Source organism: Aquarana catesbeiana, linkage group LG07 (genome assembly GCF_042186555.1).
Source record: "Aquarana catesbeiana isolate 2022-GZ linkage group LG07, ASM4218655v1, whole genome shotgun sequence".
Lineage (NCBI taxonomy): Eukaryota > Metazoa > Chordata > Amphibia > Anura > Ranidae > Aquarana > Aquarana catesbeiana.
The window spans coordinates 288,852,334-288,865,069 of record NC_133330.1 but is presented as its reverse complement, the minus strand read 5'-3'; positions in this window follow the sequence as shown (position 1 = coordinate 288,865,069).

Genomic DNA, 12,736 nt, shown 5'->3' with positions numbered 1-12,736 from the left:
GACACTATCTGCACCATTGAGGCACAATCAGGCAATGGGGCGGTCAGTGGGTCTAGAGGCATTAGTACTGATTTATTCCAATTAATAGAAAAGCCGGATAATGTACCGAAGACTTTAATAAGACTCATAGCTGCTACTAGGGAATCTTGAGTATCACCCAGATACAACAGGGTATCGTCGGCATACAGCGATACAACGTCCATCCCTGCGTCGCGTCGTAATCCTACAATCCTGCTATCGCCTCTCAGTCTAGCGGCAAGCGGCTCCAAAGCCAGGGCAAATAGCAGGGGTGACAACGGACACCCCTGCCTTGTGCCTCTGAACAGTGGGAACGGTTCTGAGAGTTCCCCATTGACCCTGATTCTAGTTGATGGCTGTGCATATAGCAATTTAACCCACCTAATAAATGTAAAACCTAAGCCCACGTGTTCCAATACTTTCCACAGGTAAGGCCACTCGACACTGTCGAAGGCCTTAGCTGCGTCCAGTGAAAAAATGGCCTGATTACCGGGGTTCTCAATTGGGATTTGAATGTTTAAAAAGAGGCGTCTAATATTTTGGGCTGTGGATCTGGTGGGTATAAATCCAGATTGATCTCTGTGGACTAACTTTTGGATTACTAGGGATAGTCTCGTCACTAACACTCTGGCCAGCAATTTGACATCGGTTGTAAGTAAGGAGATAGACCTATAAGAGTCAGGAGATGTAGCTTCTTTACCGGGTTTCAGCAATACTATTATAATTGCCTAGTTCATGGAAACATACAGTGTGCCCTTCTCCAATGCATCGTTATATACCTTTAATAGTGTAGGTAGTAATGTGTCAGCATACCTTTTGTACACCTCGGACGGAAGCCCATCAGCTCCTGGAGTCTTATTATTATGTGTTTGTGCTAGAGCTAAGGCTAATTCCTCCACTGATATTGGAGCATTTAAGAGGGCCGCGTCCATGGCAGACACTTGAGGCAGCTCACACTTGTTGAGGAAATCCACTATGTTCCTTTCCCCGGGATGCACCTTGGATGTATACAAGTCAGCATAAAATGACCAGAAGATTTGTAGTATTGCTAAATTACTCGTGTGAACAATTCCCTGTGCATCACACAAGAAGGAGACCAGTGAGGGGGAGCCCTGTGCCCGCGCCAGTAAAGCCAGCATGTGCCCAGTAGATTCCCCCTCTTCAAAATGGGTTTGTTGTAAGAAAAATCTCTTGTTTTCAGCCAGTTGAAGTGCCAACTGGCTGGACAGAGACTGTGCTCCCAGCCACGCTTTTTTTGTATCCTCAGTAGGGTTAGAAATATATGTATCCTCTGATTCCCTAAGTACCTTACATACTTCCATTTCCCAGGCCTTTGTATTTGACTATATTCTATTAATCGTGGTTATAAATTAACCTTGTAAGAATGCTTTCACAGCCTCCCAGACCATACTTAATTGAGTTGAGTTTAGATTATCCTGCAGAAAGAGTTTGAGGCGTTCCCTAATTGGATCAGAAGTAGGGAATAGTGACAGCCAAAAGGGGTTGAGTTTCCAACTCCTGGGTTTAGCGTCAATAGGTAACGTAATTTTCACCCAGAAGGAGGAATGGTCTGATATGTGTCTGTCTCCGTATCCGGAGTCATCAACCAATGAGAGCAGAGTAACATTACCCAGTCCTAGATCAATCCTAGACAGGCTCCCGTGGGCTGTGGAGCAGCAAGAGTACTACCTAGTTTGGGCATGACTCCTGCGCCACACATCAGTCAAACCCAGCTCTGATAATAAACCAGCAAAGGGTGTTGATCCTTTGTTACGGACATTTACGGTGGTAGGTACAGGCAGCTTATCCCATTTATGGTTCAAATAATTATTAAAGTCACCCACCGCCACTAGAGGTATATTTGGATATTGCACCATGAACTTAGCCAAACGTCTAAGGGTCTCTGCTGAGTAGGGGGGTGGTATATATATATATATATATATATATATATATATAGGCTATGATGCATACCAAATTATATTTGGTATGTACAGAGAAAAAAAAATAAAATCTCCGTCCCGGGTCTATAACTCTCTCAGAGCAGTGGAACTGGGTGTCCCGATGAATTAGGACACTCACCCCTCTTGCATAGGCCGAGTATATAGAATGAATTTGGGTGCTATATATTCGGGTACCAAAACTAGGGATAGTCTCAGGGGGAAAGTGGGTCTCCTGTAGACATACAATATCCGCCCCTGTGGATTTAAAATGTCTAAGTGCCGCTAATCTTTTCACAGGATTACCAAGACCCCTAATGTTCCATGACAAGATCTTAATGCTCGCTGTCATTTGTATATGTCAATGGTAGGTGCGCCACCACACTGGGTTCCAGTGTGGGACTGTATTGCATGTGAATGACATTTAAACAGTAGAGCGTTACACAAAGTAGACCTAGTGTCTATAGTACCTGAGTTACCTCTATTCAAATTATTAGTGTTCATTTTAACACAAGACTGTGGATGCAAAGCTGAAGGGTCGGATAAACCCACAGAGTCCCAGAGTATCCCAAGGAAAAAAAAAATGGAAGAAAAAAAGGGGGGGAAGGGGAGGAGAAAAAAAAGGGGGATGGGCAGGAAAAAAACACTCAGAAAAACGTAGATCAATGTTAACAATCGTGGAGCCAAGCAGGCTCTCAGCCACTTGGGCTAACATAGAAACAGTTCCCAGATAAGTCATCCTGGGGGGGGGGAGGCAGTGGAAACACCCGAAAAATTAGCTTCCAGTTGGCAAACGGGGTTTCACAGTTGCTGGCTACTTGCGATTCGAAAGATTCAAGGCACTCCTCTCTCCGCCGGGCTTGTAAGGATAAGTCTCTGTACTATACAAAGTAATGGATCCTCAATGCTGATCTGTCTCCTAGTATCTTTGAGAGCTTTATCCTCCCAATCCAACCATTGGGCAGCCGCTGTAGGTCGATCGAAGAAGTTAGTTGTGCCAAGGGCTGTTACCCAGAGCCGAGCGGGGTACAGCATGCCATATTGCACATTTAGTTCTCTGAGCCGCTTTTTAACATCATTGAAGGTTGCACGTTGTTTTTGTAGTTCTGCGGAGAAGTCAGGGAATAAAGAAACCCTGGCATTATCAATTTTCATTTTGTCTGACAAAGCTCTGGCTTTAGATATTATTGTGTCTCTGTCCTTATAATTAAGCAGCTTGAATAGGAAAGGCCTGGGATGATTGCCTGGTGGCAGAGGGCGGGTAGGCACCCTGTGCACTCGTTCAACAGCAAAGAGTGGAGAAAAGGATTCCCTGCCGAATGTAGAGATAAGCCATTGCTCTATAAAATCCACTTGGTTTTTACCCTCGGTTCGCTCCAGGATGCCCAGGGCACGAACATTATTTCGTCTCATGCGATTTTCCATTTTGTCAAGTCGCATTGCATGTTGTTCAGTAAGGTGGCAGTTGTATTTCAGATCCCTCTGCATAGGTGCCATGTCATCCTCTACTGTGCTCAGCCTGCCCTCTAATGCAGAAGTTCTCTCTCTAAGTTTCTGCATGTCATGGCGTACATATGAAATTTCAGCCTTCACTTCCTTAATCTCATCTGAGAGGGCAGATATGGATTGATTACAGGATGTCACAGCTGTAAATATATCTCTGAACATAGGTTCCGTAGCAGCCAACCCAGAAGGGCTGATCTGAGGCCTAGCAACTTCATTCTTAGGGGTACTCACTGCGCTCCACTCTGGGGACAATCCGTCTACATCCTCTAAGGGAACAGTGTCATCTGCCTCTGGAGAGTTTTCTCCCGGAGATGCGCAGGCATCCCGGCTAGGGCATCCTTATATGATCTGCCGCCATATAGGAGCTTTTGTGCGGCCTCCTTGTACTGTTCCTTGGCTGCTCAGCATGGGTCGGCGCCATCTTGGTCATGGGGATCCGCCTGTCCTCTACCGCTGCCATTCTTTTTTAGCACCATTGCAGCCATTAATGCGGGGTTAGCGGGGATCCGGATGGCTCCCGGGTGACAGGGGAGTAGTGTGGTTCCGTTCAGCAGTCCTGGGATGCTAGGATAAAGGATAATGCAGAGCTGGGAGCTGGAGACACACACGTCCTGTTACATTAGCCGCTAAGCCACACCCCCTCGATTTGATTTTTAATAAATTTGCAAAGATTTCAAACAAACGTCTGTCACATTGTCATTATGGGGTATTGTTTGTAGAATTTTGAGGAAAATAATGAATTTAATCAATTTTGGAATAAGGCTGTAACATACCAAAAATGTGGAAAAAGTGAAGCACTGTGAATACTTTCTGGATCCACTGTATGTATGTTTCAGTGTGATGTGGCCTTGTCCCAGCACTGACTATGCCCATCTGCCTTTTCCTCCTGAATTTCATTTGGAACAGGATTTTGTGCATCCTTACCTCTGCAGCTTCTCATTGTATCAAATGGAAAACAGCCTCTAAATGTTACAGAGACCCCTGATTAGCGGCACGGTCATCAGCAATGAAGAACAGTGCCTGCAGTCTACTTCTGTGCCCACTTTAGAAAAGATATGTTATAAGATTACATTACTGCTGCAAACTGAAAATCCCACAATCCTCAGCCCCTGTCACAGACCTCAACTGCTTTCTAATAACAGCCTTCCTAGAAGCAAGTGAGAATGATTAGAGGACATAACAAGCTGGTGTTATTACAAGAGATCAATCTCATATATAGAAGGGCTCAATCTGACACCGGCTTCTAATCCAGCCCACATATTTGTTACTAAATTCTCCTTTCCTGAAAAAAAAAGTACCAACCTTTTGTATGGTAAATTAGCTTATTATTGTCCTACATATAATGCTGCACTGTTCATCAGGGCGCAGGTTACAGTCCTAGTAGCTAGCGCTGTAACTTAAAAGAAAACAGCGCAATTGTTTTTTCCACCCCCGTACACTCCATGTTTGCAAGCTTCTCTCTTTCTTACGTTATACTCTTCTCTTTCCTTGTATAGATTTTCCTTTTAACCACTTCCCACTCGTAGGACATCATATGATGTCTCGGACTTGAAGTGGAGGTATCAAAATGATGCCTGCAGCTAAAGCAGGGATGTGCGGTGAACTGAAGTCTGTGGCTGGTGAGGCACTGGCTAGTATCAGAGCCAGATACACACAGGTTACATACGCCACGATCCTTAGAGCGAGAGCAATAATTCTAGCACTAGACCTCTATGTAACTCTAAACATGTAACCTGTAAATAAATTGAAAGCGTCGCCTAAAGGAGATTTTTAAGTACAGAAGTTTAGCGCCGTTCCGCGAGTGTGCGCAATTTTAAAGCGTGACATGTTAGGTATCTATTTACTTGGCGTAACATCATCTTTCACATTATACAAAAAAATTGGGCTAACATTAGTGGGTTTTTTTTGTTTTTATATTCATGAAACTGTTTTTTTCCAAAAAAACACGTTTGAAAAATCGCTGCGCAAATGCTGTGTAACATAAAAATTTGCAACCAAAAAAAATGTAGCTTTTGCTCTCAGGTGAGCGCTCCGGACAATTACCACCGAAAAAGGAGTCGCTTCATCCTGATGTAGATTTTGCTCTCAGGTGAGCGCTCCAGACAATTACCACCGAAAAGGAGTCGCTTCATCCTGATATAGCTTCTAGCTCTCAGGTGAGCGCTCCAGACAATTACCACTGAAAAGGAGTCGCTTCATCCTGATGTAGCTTTTGCTCTCAGGTGAGCGCTCCAGACAATTACCACCGAAAAAGGAGTCGCTTCATCCTGATGTAGCTTTTGCTCTCAGGTGAGCGCTCCAGACAATTACCACCGAAAAGGAGTCGCTTCATCCAGATATAGCTTCTAGCTCTCAGGTGAGCGCTCCAGACAATTACCACTGAAAAGGAGTCGCTTCATCCTGATGTAGCTTTTGCTCTCAGGTGAGCGCTCCAGACAATTACCACCGAAAAGGAGTCGCTTCATCCTTCTGTAGCTTCTAGCTCTCAGGTGAGCGCTCCAGACAATTACCACCGAAAAGGAGTCGCTTCATCCTTCTGTAGCTTCTAGCTCTCAGGTGAGCGCTCCAGACAATTACCACCGAAAAGGAGTCGCTTCATCCTTCTGTAGCTTCTAGCTCTCAGGTGAGCGCTCCAGACAATTACCACCGTAAAGGAGACGCTTCATCCTGATGTAGCTTTTGCTCTCAGGTGAACGCTCCAGACAATTACCACCGAAAAGGACTCGCTTCATCCTTATGTAGCTTCTAGCTCTCAGATGAGCGTTTCAGACAATTACCACCGAAAAGGAGTCGCTTCATCCTGATACAGCTTCTAGCTCTCAGGTGAGCGCTCCAGACAATTACCACCGAAAAGGAGTTGCTTCATCCTTATGTAGCTTCTAGTTCTCAGGTGAGCACTCCAGACAATTACCACAGAAAAGGAGTCGCTTCATCCTAATGCAGCTTCTACTCTCAGGTGAGTGCCCCAGACAATTACCACCAAAAAGGGGTCACTTCATCCTGATGCAGCTTCTAGCTCTCAGGTGAGTGCTCCAGACAATTACCACCGAAAAGGAGTCGCTTCATCCTGATGTAGCTTTTGCTCTCAGGTGAGCGCTCCAGACAATTACCACCGAGAAGGAGTCGCTTCATCCCGATGTAGCTTTTGCTCTCAGGTGAGCGCTACAGACAATTACCACCGAAAAGGAGTCGCTTCACCCTTATGTAGCTTCTAGCTCTCAGGTGAGCGCTCCAGACAATTACCACTGAAAAGGAGTCGCTTCATCCTGATGTAGCTTTTGCTCTCAGGTGAGCGCTGCAGACAATTACCACCGAAAAGGAGTCGCTTCATCCTTCTGTAGCTTCTAGCTCTCAGGTGAGCGCTCCAGACAATTACCACCGAAAAGGAGTCGCTTCATCCTTCTGTAGCTTCTAGCTCTCAGGTGAGCGCTCCAGACAATTACCACCGAAAAGGAGACGCTTCATCCTGATGTAGCTTTTGCTCTCAGGTGAACGCTCCAGACAATTACCACCGAAAAGGACTCGCTTCATCCTTATGTAGCTTCTAGCTCTCAGATGAGCGTTTCAGACAATTACCACCGAAAAGGAGTCGCTTCATCCTGATACAGCTTCTAGCTCTCAGGTGAGCGCTCCAGACAATTACCACCGAAAAGGAGTTGCTTCATCCTTATGTAGCTTCTAGTTCTCAGGTGAGCACTCCAGACAATTACCACAGAAAAGGAGTCGCTTCATCCTAATGCAGCTTCTATTCTCAGGTGAGTGCCCCAGACAATTACCACCAAAAAGGGGTCACTTCATCCTGATGCAGCTTCTAGCTCTCAGGTGAGTGCTCCAGACAATTACCACCGAAAAGGAGTCGCTTCATCCTGATGTAGCTTTTGCTCTCAGGTGAGCGCTCCAGACAATTACCACCGAAAAGGAGTCGCTTCATCCCGATGTAGCTTTTGCTCTCAGGTGAGCGCTACAGACAATTACCACCGAAAAGGAGTCGCTTCACCCTTATGTAGCTTCTAGCTCTCAGGTGAGCGCCTCGGACAATTACCACCAAAAAGGAGTCGCTTCATCCTGATGTAGCTTCTAGCTCTCAGGTGAGCGCTTTACAAACTCAAAATATACCAGCGTTTACTGTCACCTCAATAACATCTTACAAAGAAGGAGAGGCATTGGCCGGCTATAGGGGTGGAGGAGGCCGGATTTATTTTTACACTAAACAATATTCAAAAAGGAGTCGCTTCATCCTGATGTAGCTTCTAGCTCTCAGGTGAGCACTCCAGACAATTACCACCGAAAAGAAGTCGCTTGAGCCTGAAGTAGCTTCTAGCTCTCAGGTGAGCGCACCAGACAATTACCACCGACAAGGAGTCACTTCAGAGCATTACCACTGAAAAGGAGTCTCTTGATCCTGACGCAGCCTCTAGCTCTCAGGTGAAGACTAGACAATTACCACCAAAAAGGAATCCCTTCATCCTGATGAAGGTGAGGATTCCAGACCAGACTACAAATTGTAATTTGTAGCTACAAACCCAACAATTATACAGCAAAACACTTTTTTTTTAAACCAGAGTTTAGTGTTTTTGTAACATCTTAAAAAGAAGGAGAGGGATTGGCTGGCTATAAGGGGTGGAGGAGGCCAGATTTTTTTTTTATTTTTTACACTAAACAATATCCTTATTTTTCAGTAAAAATTTATACACATCCATTAGTTAATGGTCCTCCTACACACCTCCTTTTTCCCCTCACGTCTGTTTGGAACGAGCAGTGTACATTAGTTGCAGTCATGTACACTGCTCTATGTACACTACAAAGCCCAGAGCCCCAAGTTTATAGGCCAAAACTTATAGCCCAAAGCCTATAGCAGAAAGTCTAAAGCCCATAGCCCTTTTCAGGAAGTTCGATCATAAAAAAATAATAAAGGGACCGGAGTTTAGTGTCACTTCTTTACCCACGTACACAAAAGAAGTGTGATTGGGCGGCTAATTGGGGAGAAGAAAGCACACAGTCCAAAAGCCCAAAGCTACTTTTTTGGGTTAAGAACACATACTTAAATTGAATATATTTTTTAAAACCAGAGTTTACTACATGAATAGTGTGTGACAGGTCCTCTTTATGGACCCCACATCTCTCCTCCAGGCTGGAAAGGCTGAGATCATAAAACAAATTAACTCTCGGCCTTTCCAGCCATGTCCTTGGCTTTGTTTACATCCGCCGGCCTGGATGTGACATCATAACGTCATAAATCTCTAGGGTAAACTTCCGGAGGCGACTGATTCATTCTCCGAGTCGCCAATCGTACAGGGGAGCCCAAGAAAAGCACCGGAGGGCGGCGGAATGGGGGGGACGTCCCCTCCCACCGCCTGTAAGAACGATCAAGCGGCTGAGCTGCCGCTGTGATTGTTCTTACGATGCACAGAGTCACTGGCTGAAAAAAAACAATATCTGAATGATGCCTGTAGCTGCAGGCATCATTCTGAAATCCCCCTCAAAGTCCATGACGTCATATGACGTACCTTGGGCATGAAGTGGTTAACTACTGGACCTCTCCCTTTCCCCTCACTTCTGTTTTTTAAAAAAAATTAAAAATAAAAAAATTAAAAAATTTTTTGTTAGTAAACATAGATAAGATAGTGATATGATTAGATAGTATGTATATTTTTTGTTCTTGTATAGCTTTTTATAGATAAGATAGATATAGTCAATGTACTTGTAAATTTTTTGTCATGAAATTGTTTCTTACTGTGTGTTTCTGATTCCTCGTCACATCCTCTGTTAACTCCCGAACCTCACCCTTTCCCCTCACTTCTGTTTGTTTGAAAAAAAAATAAAAAATACTAAAAAATATATATATATAGTTTGTAAACATAGATAAGATAGTGATATGATAAAATAGTATGGTGTCCGTTTATGAAGCAGTGAAATCTATTCACTGCTTCATTCTCCGGCATTCACAGTGAAGATTTTTCTCCTCTGTGTGCCAGTTTATGAAGCTTTGTAGATCGCTTCACCTTTGGAGGAGTGAAGAGATCTACAAATGCTTTCAACAGTGGAGAAAGGCTCCTGATACTGGAATCTCGTGAGACTTTACGAGATTACAGCACCAGAAATACAGAGATGTCAGTTTATTAAGCAGTGATAAATTATCACCGCTCAATACACGGACAGACGGCATGAATTACTGTTAATAAAATAATGAGTCCCCCTACATTATATACATATGTATACACACACACACATTATATATACATGTATATACACATACATTATATATATATATATATACATATACACATTATATGTATATATGTATATATATGTATACACATAAATATGACAGGGGGACATGCTTACAGTGTTGGGGGGTCTGAACGAGGCATAAGGAAGTTAAAAATCTTCCTCCTTCCCCCTCAGATCCCCCCAGATTTCCTCTTCACTCCCCGATTCACCACCTCTGAGCTGGTGAACCTGGGAGTGTGAATTCTGACTCAGATCACCAGTGAAGCGGTGAGATCACCGCTTCATAAACTGGCCCTTTCTGTGTCATTCAATGAGGATTCTCCGTGTGTAGAGATAATCGGAGGGAGAACAAGTTCAAACATGTTCTCCCCCGATTATCACTGTTTCATAAACTGTTTATGGACTGTGATCAGCGGTGATCCTCGGGATCACCGCTGATCACTGCTTCATAAACGGACACCTATGTATGTTTTTTGGTCTTGTTTATAAAAAAAAAAATTCAAATATAAAGACAGATAGACATTTTAGTTAATGTCCTTGTAAATTATTTGTCATGGAATTGTCTCTGCATGTTTGTGCCTCCCTTGGTCATTCTCCATTAACTCCCAAACCTCTCCTTTAGCCCGCAGCCCAAAACCCACAGCCTGCAGGCCAACAGCCAACAGCCCACAGCCCTTAGCCCACAGCCAACAGCCAACAGCCAACAGCCCACAGCCAACAGCCCACAGCCAACAGCTAACAGCCAACAGCCCAAAAACTGCAGCCCAAAACTCGCAGCGCACAGCCCGAAACCCACAGCCCAAATCCCGCAGCCCAAATCCCACAGCCCAAATCCCGCAGCCCAAATCCCGCAGCCCAAATCCCGCAGCCCAAATCCCGCAGACCAAATCCCAAAACCCGCAGCCCAAAGCCCACAGCCCAAAATCCATTTCAGGAAGTTAGATCAGAAAAAAATAAAATAAATGAAGGTTTGGAGGAGTCTGAGATCACTAAAAACTTTTTTGGCTTAAGAACACATACATGAATTGGATAAATATTTTTTAAACCAGAGTTTAGTATCACTTTATTAACATCTTTCAAAGAAGGAGCGTGATTGGCCAGCTATAAGGGAAGGAATAGGCCGGATTTTTTTTTTTTTTTTGTACACTAAACAGTATCTTTTTTTTCAGTAGAAATAAATACACATTCGCTGGACTTACACAAAAGAAGCGTGATTGGGCAGCTGTAAGGAGAGAAGGAAGCCCACAGCTCAAAAGCCCAAAGCTACTTTTTTTGGGTTAAGAACACATACTTAACTAGTTGCCGACCAGTCGCTATTGTTAATACGGTGACAGGTTGGCACTCCTGCACGAATCGCCGTAGCTGTACAACGCTGGTGCCAGTGGGTAGGGGGCAAGCGCACACCCCCGCCGTGCTCGCGGCGATCAGATTAGTTCCAGAACCGATCAGTCTCCAGGCACAGGCCAATGATTTCTGGCATGGACCTGGTGATCAGTTCTGGCGAATGAGAGACTGTCCTCTGCCTGTGTAATGTAAACACAGGCAGAGGAAGTGATGTCACCTCCCCTCGTGGAGCCCTTTTCAGTTCCAGAGCGAGAGGAGAGGACATCTTACTGTGAGTACACCAACACTACGCTGACAACAGTACACGTAGGCACACTTGTCACCCCCTGATCACCCTCCCAGTTAACCCTTTCACTCCCTGTCATAGTGTCACCTCAAAAAAGATGTTGTGTTTGCAGAAAACGCGGATTTAGGCGTGACACGCCCTTTTATTGTCCCTCCTGTCCTGACCAATCTGGTCTCTGCATCGGTGACCGTTTCCGTCGCTACCACACACTAGTGGAGTATTAGCATAGGGTACAGCACGGCACAGTCCTAGGGCACACTTACACAGGGTCTCGAAAGATGTTAGATGGCCATCGTACACACGAGCGGATTTTCCGTTGGTTTGCATACACACGGTCACACAAAAGTTCTCTGAACTTTCAACCGTCAAGAACGCGGTGACGTACAACACTACGACGAGCCGAGAACATTCCGTTCAATGCTTCCGAGCATGCGTCAAATTGTTTCCGAGCATGCGTAGGAATTTTGCGCATCAGTATTTGTACAGGCGATCGGAATTTCCGATCGGAACTTTTTCAGACCTAAAAATAGAGAACCTGCTCTCAATCTTTTGCTGTCTGGAATTCTGCCAGCAAAAGTCCGATGGAGCATACACACGGTCGGAATTTATGACCAAAAGCTCACATCTGACTTTTGCTGGCAGAATTTCTGATCATGTGTATGGGGCTTTAGAATAAAAGTGTAAAAAAAAAGAAAAAAAAAAAAGCCAAAAATAGTTGTCGTTTTATTGCCCTTCTCTCTCTCTATTGTTTTCTCTCTATTGTTCTCCTCTGTTTTACTGTATTTTATGATATACTATAATGTTTTATTGTACTGTGTTTTATTGTGTTTGATTTGCGGGTATGGTATGTCCTACTGTTATACTGTAACGTTACTGTGTTTTATTGTTAACCATTATTTGCTTTGCTGGTACGCCATTCAGGTGCAGCATCGGTTTAATCATTCTGACAGCAACAGGGTTTGCTCTCACGATACGCAAAGCCGTGACTCCCGCGCTGTAGGAGGTGATTTTACCACTACAGTTGAAAAAAGAGCATATATGCCCAAGCATGGGGGCAGGGGTGGGGGGGCGATTTGCCCCTAACATTAGGGGCGGATTGCCCCCATGATTCGGCATATATTTTTTACTCTTGTTTTGGCACAGATTGCAATAAAAAAAGTTGTTTTATTGAGTTAATGTTTTATTGATACCATTGTTTGCTTTTCAGGTACCCTATTTAGCTGCAGCACAGATTTATTTATTTTGACAGCAACAGGGTTTGCTCTCGCGATACATAAAACAGCGACTCCAGCGCTGTAGGAGGTGATTTCACCACCACAGTTAAAAAAAGAATGGTGCATGTATGCCCATCATTAAAAGTGGGTGGATGCAGGGCGATATTCTAATGGTTGGCATACCACCAATTGATTAATAT